Raw genomic sequence first — 6,419 nt, 5'->3', positions numbered from 1 at the left:
GTTTCTCTCTCATCGATGTTCCTAACTCTCTATCCCTCTCCCTTCCTCTCTGAAAAAAATCAATAAAATATATTTTTAAAAAATATATGTAATTATATATGTGTTTTCCAATGGTCTGAGGCGACCCCTGTGAAAGGGTCGTTCCACCCCCAAAGGGGTCGCGACCCACAGGTTGAGAACCGCTGATCTATACTATAAATGAGTAAATAAGTACCACTGCAACATTTGTAATCTTGCATCACCAAAAAAGAATAGTGCTATTATTATTCTTAGAATAAAACTGAAGAACCAAAATATCTTCGTTACAAGCATTAACTAAATTCTGCAATAAAATTTAGAATTCAAAAGGTCATATATCGCCGAAACCGGTTTGGCTCAGTGGATAGAGCGTCAGCCTGCGGACTGAAAGGTCCCAGGTTCGATTCCGGTCAAGGGCATGTACCTGGGTTGCGGGCACATCCCCAGTAGGAGATGTGCAGGAGGCAGCTGATCGATGTTTCTCTCTCATCGATGTTTCTAACTCTCTATCTCTCTCCCTTCCTCTCTGTAAAAAATCAATAAAATATATTTAAAAAAAAAAAAAAGGTCATATATCAATTATGCAGAAGGTTTTCATTATTTTTAAATATCTCCTAAACCTCAACTCTCCTGGCCTTTCAGAGCTGAAATACTTTAGCAACATAAGAAAGCCTTCTATCCAGATAATGAAAAGTGCTGCCATCAGCCCTAGCCAGTTTGGGTCAGTGGTAAGAGCATCAGCCTCAACTGAAGGGTCCCGGGTCGATCCCCATCACAGCATGTACCTCGGTTGCAGGCTTGATCTCCAACCCTGATCAAAGCCCATGTGGGAGGCAACCAATCGCTGTATTTCTCTCACATCGATGTTTCTCTGTCTCCCCCCATCCCTTCCACTCTCTGTAAAATTCAATGGAAAAATATCCTCGGGTGAGGATTAACAAAAAAACAAAACAACAACAACAACAAAAAAAAACACAATGAAGTACCACTTTATACCCACTATGATGGCTATAATGAAAGTCAGATGATACAAAGTTCTGGAAAGGATGTAAAGAAATCAGAACCATACTATTATATTGCTGGTGGGTATATAAAATGCAGAACAATCTGGGAGTTCCTCAAACAGTTAAATATAGTTACCATATGACCCAGCAATTACACTCTTAAGTATAAGCCCAAGAGAAATAAAAACATATGTCCACACAAAAACTTATCCACAAATGTTCACAGGAGTATTATACACAATAGTCAATATCAGAAACAACCCAAATGTCCCTCAACTGATGAATGAGTTAATAAAATGCAGTATATGCATACAAGGAAGCATTATTCAGTACAAAAAAAAAAAGAATGACTAATGTATGCTACAACATGGAAGAATCTTGAAAACATTATGCTTACTGAAAACTGCCAGCCCTGGCTGGTGTGCTCAGTGGTTAGAGCATCGGCCCAAGCACTGAAGGGTCATGAGTTCAATTCCCAGTCAAGGGCATGTACCAGGGTTGCAGGTTCATCCCTGGCTCACGTGGGAGGCAACCAATCGATGTCTCTCTCTCACATTAATGTTTCTCTCTCTCCTCCATTCCTCCTTCTCTTCCTCTCTCTCTAAAAAGCAGTGGAAAAAATATCCTCAGATGAAGATTTTTAAAAAAGAAAGAAAAATGCCAACCACAGCTCTCTGCTCCTCCTGTTCAACAGACAGCCACATCTTCCTGCACAGGGCCAGCCGTAACTCTTGAGACAGGATGGTGGTCAGAGTGAAGAGATATGGCCCTACTGAGCGCCTGGTCACCAGGGCTGCTTTTAACTCTGGCAAAGACCTCTTCATTGACCTCAACTACATGGTCTACATGTCCCAGTATGATTCTACTCATGGCAAGTTCAAAGGCACAATTGAGGCTGAGAATGGGAAGCTTGTCATCAATGGAAAGTCCATCTCCATCTTCCAGGAGCGAGATCCCGCAAATACCAAATGGGGTGATGCTGGTGCTGAGTATGTTGTGGAGTCCATTGCTGTCTTCACTACCATGGAGAAGGCTGGAGCTTACTTGAAGGGGGTATCCAAGAGGGTCAGCATCTCTGCCCCTCCTGCGGATGTTTGTGATGGGTGTGAACCTTGAAAAGTATGACAACTGCCTCAAGATTGTCAACTATGAATGCATCACCATTGCTTGGCCCCTCCTGGCCAAGGTCATCCATGACAACTCTGGCATTGTAGAGGGGCTCATGGCCGCAGTCCATGTCATCACTGCCACCCAGAAGACCGTGGATGGCCCCTCTGGGATGCTGTGGCATGATGACTGACGGACTGCCCAGAATATCATCCTTATTTCTACTAGTGCTGCTAAGGTTGTGAGCAAGGTCATCCCTGAGTTGAATGGGAAATTCACTGGCATGGTCCTCCATATCACCACCACCAATGTGTTGGTTGTGGATCTGACCTGCCACCTGGAGAAAGTTGCCAAATATGATGACATCAAGAAGGTAGCAGGTATGAGAAGGCCCCCCTCAAATGCATCTTGGGCTACAGTGAGAACTAAGTTGTCTCCTGCAACTTTAACAGTGACACCCACTCCTCCATCTTCGATGCTGGAGCTGGCATTGCCCTCAATGACCACTTGGTCAAGCTCATTTTCTGGTATGACAATGAATCTGGCTACAGCAACAAGATGGTGGACCTTATGGTCCACATGATCTCCAAGGAATAAGAGCCCCCTGGACCACCAGCCCCAGTGAGAGGAAGAGAGGCCCTCAGCTGCTGGGGAGTCCTTGCCAAAAATCAATCCCCCAACACATGGAGAATCCCCTGACCTCCAGTGTCCATGCCAGATCCGCTGAATAAGGGGAGGGGCTTAGGGAGTCCTACCTTGTCATGCACCATCAATAAAGTTCACTGTACCAAAAAAGAAAAAGAAAAACGCCAGTCACACATATAAATGTATGATTCCATTTATATGAAATGTCCAGAATAAGCATATATTTTGAGGAAGACTAGTGGTTTCCTAAAGCTGGTGTTGGAAGAGAAACGGAAATAGAGTATAACTCCTAATAGGTACTGGCTATCTTTTTAGGGCAATAAAAAGGCACAGAAAAAAGACCAGTGGTCAGGGTTAGGAAGGAGAGAGGAATGAGTAGGTAGAGCACAGAGGACACTTAGGGCAGTGAAAAATTACTCTGTATGATATTGTAATGGTGATTATATGTCATTATGCATTTGTCTAAACCCACAGAAAGTATAACGCCAAGAGTGAACCCTAATGTAAATTATGGACTTTGGGTGATAATGATGTATCAATGTAGGTTAATCAATTATAACTCTGGTGGGGGATGTAGGTAATGGGGGAAGGTATGCATATATGGGGGCAGAAGACATATGGGAAATCTCTGCCTTCTGCTCAATTTGGCTGTGAACTTAAATCTGCTCTTTAAAAAGTAAATGAAAAAAAATCAATGGTTGGAGTGGTGACAGATGAACAGGTATAGGCAAAACGGAGTAAATTTTTTTTTATTGTAGTAAAATCATCAACACAAAATTTACCATCTTAACCATTTTAAGTTTACAATTCAATGATATTAAGTACATTCATATTGTTGTACAACCATCAACCATCATCCATGAGCAGAATTCTTTTCATCTTCAAAACTGAAACTCTATCTATACCCATTCATCAGTAACTCATTCCCCCTTCTCCCTGCCCCCAGCAACTGCCATTCTACTTTCTATGAATTTGACCACTCTAGGTACCTTCTATAAATGAAATCATCCAGTATTTGTCTTTTCGTGACTGGTTTAATTTCATAATTTAGCATAATGTCTTCAAGGTTCATCCATATTTGCAGCATATGCCAGTATTTTTCCTAATTTTTTTAAGGCTTAATAATATTCCACTGTATCTATACACCATTTGATTATCCATTTATATGTTGACAAATTCCTGGGTTACTTCTACTTTCTGGCTACTGTGAATAATGCTATGCACATAAATGTATAAATATCTCTTTAAAACTCTGCTTTCACCCTAACTGGTGTGGCTCAGTGGATAGAGCAAAAATCGCGTTATGTCACGCCATAGGAACGTATCTCCGACGTAACCCAAGGAACTACAGTATTTTTTAAAAAGAGTGGGAGTTTACAGATAAACAAGAAAATAGAAGGATACAAGTGGTATTTCTAACTCTCTATCCCTCTCCCTTCCTCTCTGTAAAAAATCAATAAAATATATTTAAAAAACAAAAAACAAAAAACAAACCTCTGCTTTCAGGTCACAGAGGATTTTTAAGAGATGAAGCTATTCTATATGATCTTGGAATGGTAGACACATGGCATTATACATATCAAAACCTACAGAACTTCACAGCTCAAAGAATAAACCTTAAGGTATGCAATTTTTAAAAAAATCATTGATGGTAAGAGATCAACCGAAGGACTTGTATGCATGCATATAAGAATAACCAATAAACAAGACACTGGGGGATAGGGGAGGCCGGGGGAAGGTCAAGGGGGGAAAAAAAGGAGACATATTTACTACTCTTTGTAATACTTTAAGCAATAAAATAAAATTTAAAAGAAGAAGCTAGTTAGGCAATATGATTTGGTGCAAACGGTAGTGGACTACATATTCCTGAGTTGTCGACCTAAGTTTTGTTTGGCTCAGTGGATAGAGCGTCGGCCTGCGGACTGAAAGGTCCCACGTTCGATTCCGGTCAAGGGCATGTACCTTGGTTGCGGGCACATCCCCAGTAGGAGATGTGCAGGAGGCAGCTGATCGATGTTTCTCTCTCATCGATGTTTCTAACTCTCTATCTCTCTCCCTTCCTCTCTGTAAAAAATCAATAAAATATATTTTAAAAAAAATGATTGGATAAATAAATGTGGGAGAAAGACAAATATCCCATTCAGAAGAATTCCAAATAAATTATGTAGATACTCCACCCTAAAAGAGAGAAGCATTAACTTCTAAATATGAGCCGCACATAATGACTTCCTTCTAGAGAATACAGTATAGATAGAGTGGGAAAAATAACTTGACAGCCCTGGCCAGGTAGCTCAGTTGGATGGAGTGTAGTCCCAATACACCAAAGTTGTAGGTTCAATCCCTAGTCAGGGCACATATAAGAATCAACTAATGGGTGCATGACTGGGAGGAACAACAAGTCAATGTCTCTCTGTGTGTGTCTCTCTCTCTCAAATCAGATTAAAATCATAATTTTATAGTGGAATAACCTAACAAACACTATTTCAGCCAGATGACCAACATCAATACCTGATAAATCATAAAATGGTACCTTTGAAATTATGTAATGAAAATGGCAAGATAATTTTTCCCCAAAACCCATAACTTCAGTCTGATCATGAGGAAAATATAATTTTTTGGATAAATTCCAATAAAGGGGCGTCATATACCTGACCAGCACTTCTCTAAACTCTCAAGGTCATCAAACACAAGGAAAGTCAGAGGAAATGGCACAGGCAAGATGTGCCTAAAGAGACATGACAACTAAATGGAATGTGGAACAGAAAACAACATTAGATAAAAACTAAGGAAATCTTGCCTGGCCAGTGTGGATCAATGGTTGAGCACTGACCCATGTACCAAGAGATCATTGGTTCGATTCCCCGTCAGGGCACATGATTAGGTTGTGGGCCATATCCCCCATAGTGGGCATGCAGGAGGCAGCTGATCAGTGTTTCTCTCTCATCAATGTTCTCTCTCTCTCTCCCTCTCCTTTCCTCTCTCTCTAAAATATATAAAAACATCATTTTTTTAAAAAAAAGAAAACTACAGATATCTAAGTAAACTGTGAACTTTAGTTAATAATAATGTATCACTATTGGTTCATTAACTGTAACAAATTATCATAAGTTGTAACCATTCTAATGTATCAATTTAAAGAGGGGGAGGGGAGAAAAGTAAGTGCTCTTAACCCTCTGGAGGCAATTTTATAGCTTGGTATCTGTTATATTTAGGTGACTAAGAGACCTGGGTAATTATAGGATATCTTTATTGTTTCCAACATTCAGCAAATCTTTCCACTTGCAAAATAAACTTCTGGACTTATTTTAGGACCCTTTCATCAGTCCCTGCAGTGCCTTCACTCAGTCTGGGGTCAGGTCAACTTCACCACATCCTGTCCAACTGGACACTTGCTCAAAACACTCATCCGTTCTGGAAGGTGATATCAGCATGGTATGGTGTTTCAAGCAAGCAGCAGCCCACAGATTCCAGCTAAGACACATAAGCCCTTCACTACCAGGCCTCTTGAAATGAGGACAGACTGTGTTAGACCCCTAAAGGCTTCATCTCTAAAACATCTGCTCTGTCACTTATATTATGGCCTTTTCTTAACTCCTAGGCCAGTGATGGCGAACCTATGACACGCGTGTCAGAGGTGACACGCAA

General features: G+C 40.8%; 1 pseudogene; it reads left to right on the top strand.

Annotated features, from left to right (window-relative positions):
* Nucleotides 1-1,763: 1,763 nt before the first annotated feature.
* On the top strand, nucleotides 1,764-2,780 carry LOC102247415 (annotated as a pseudogene).
* Nucleotides 2,781-6,419: the final 3,639 nt, after the last annotated feature.

This window comes from Myotis brandtii, unplaced genomic scaffold (assembly GCF_000412655.1).
Source record: "Myotis brandtii unplaced genomic scaffold, ASM41265v1 scaffold58, whole genome shotgun sequence".
NCBI classification, from domain to species: Eukaryota; Metazoa; Chordata; class Mammalia; order Chiroptera; family Vespertilionidae; genus Myotis; species Myotis brandtii.
The sequence above is the reverse complement of the archived record's forward strand: the minus strand, read 5'-3'. Positions and strand labels throughout refer to the sequence as shown.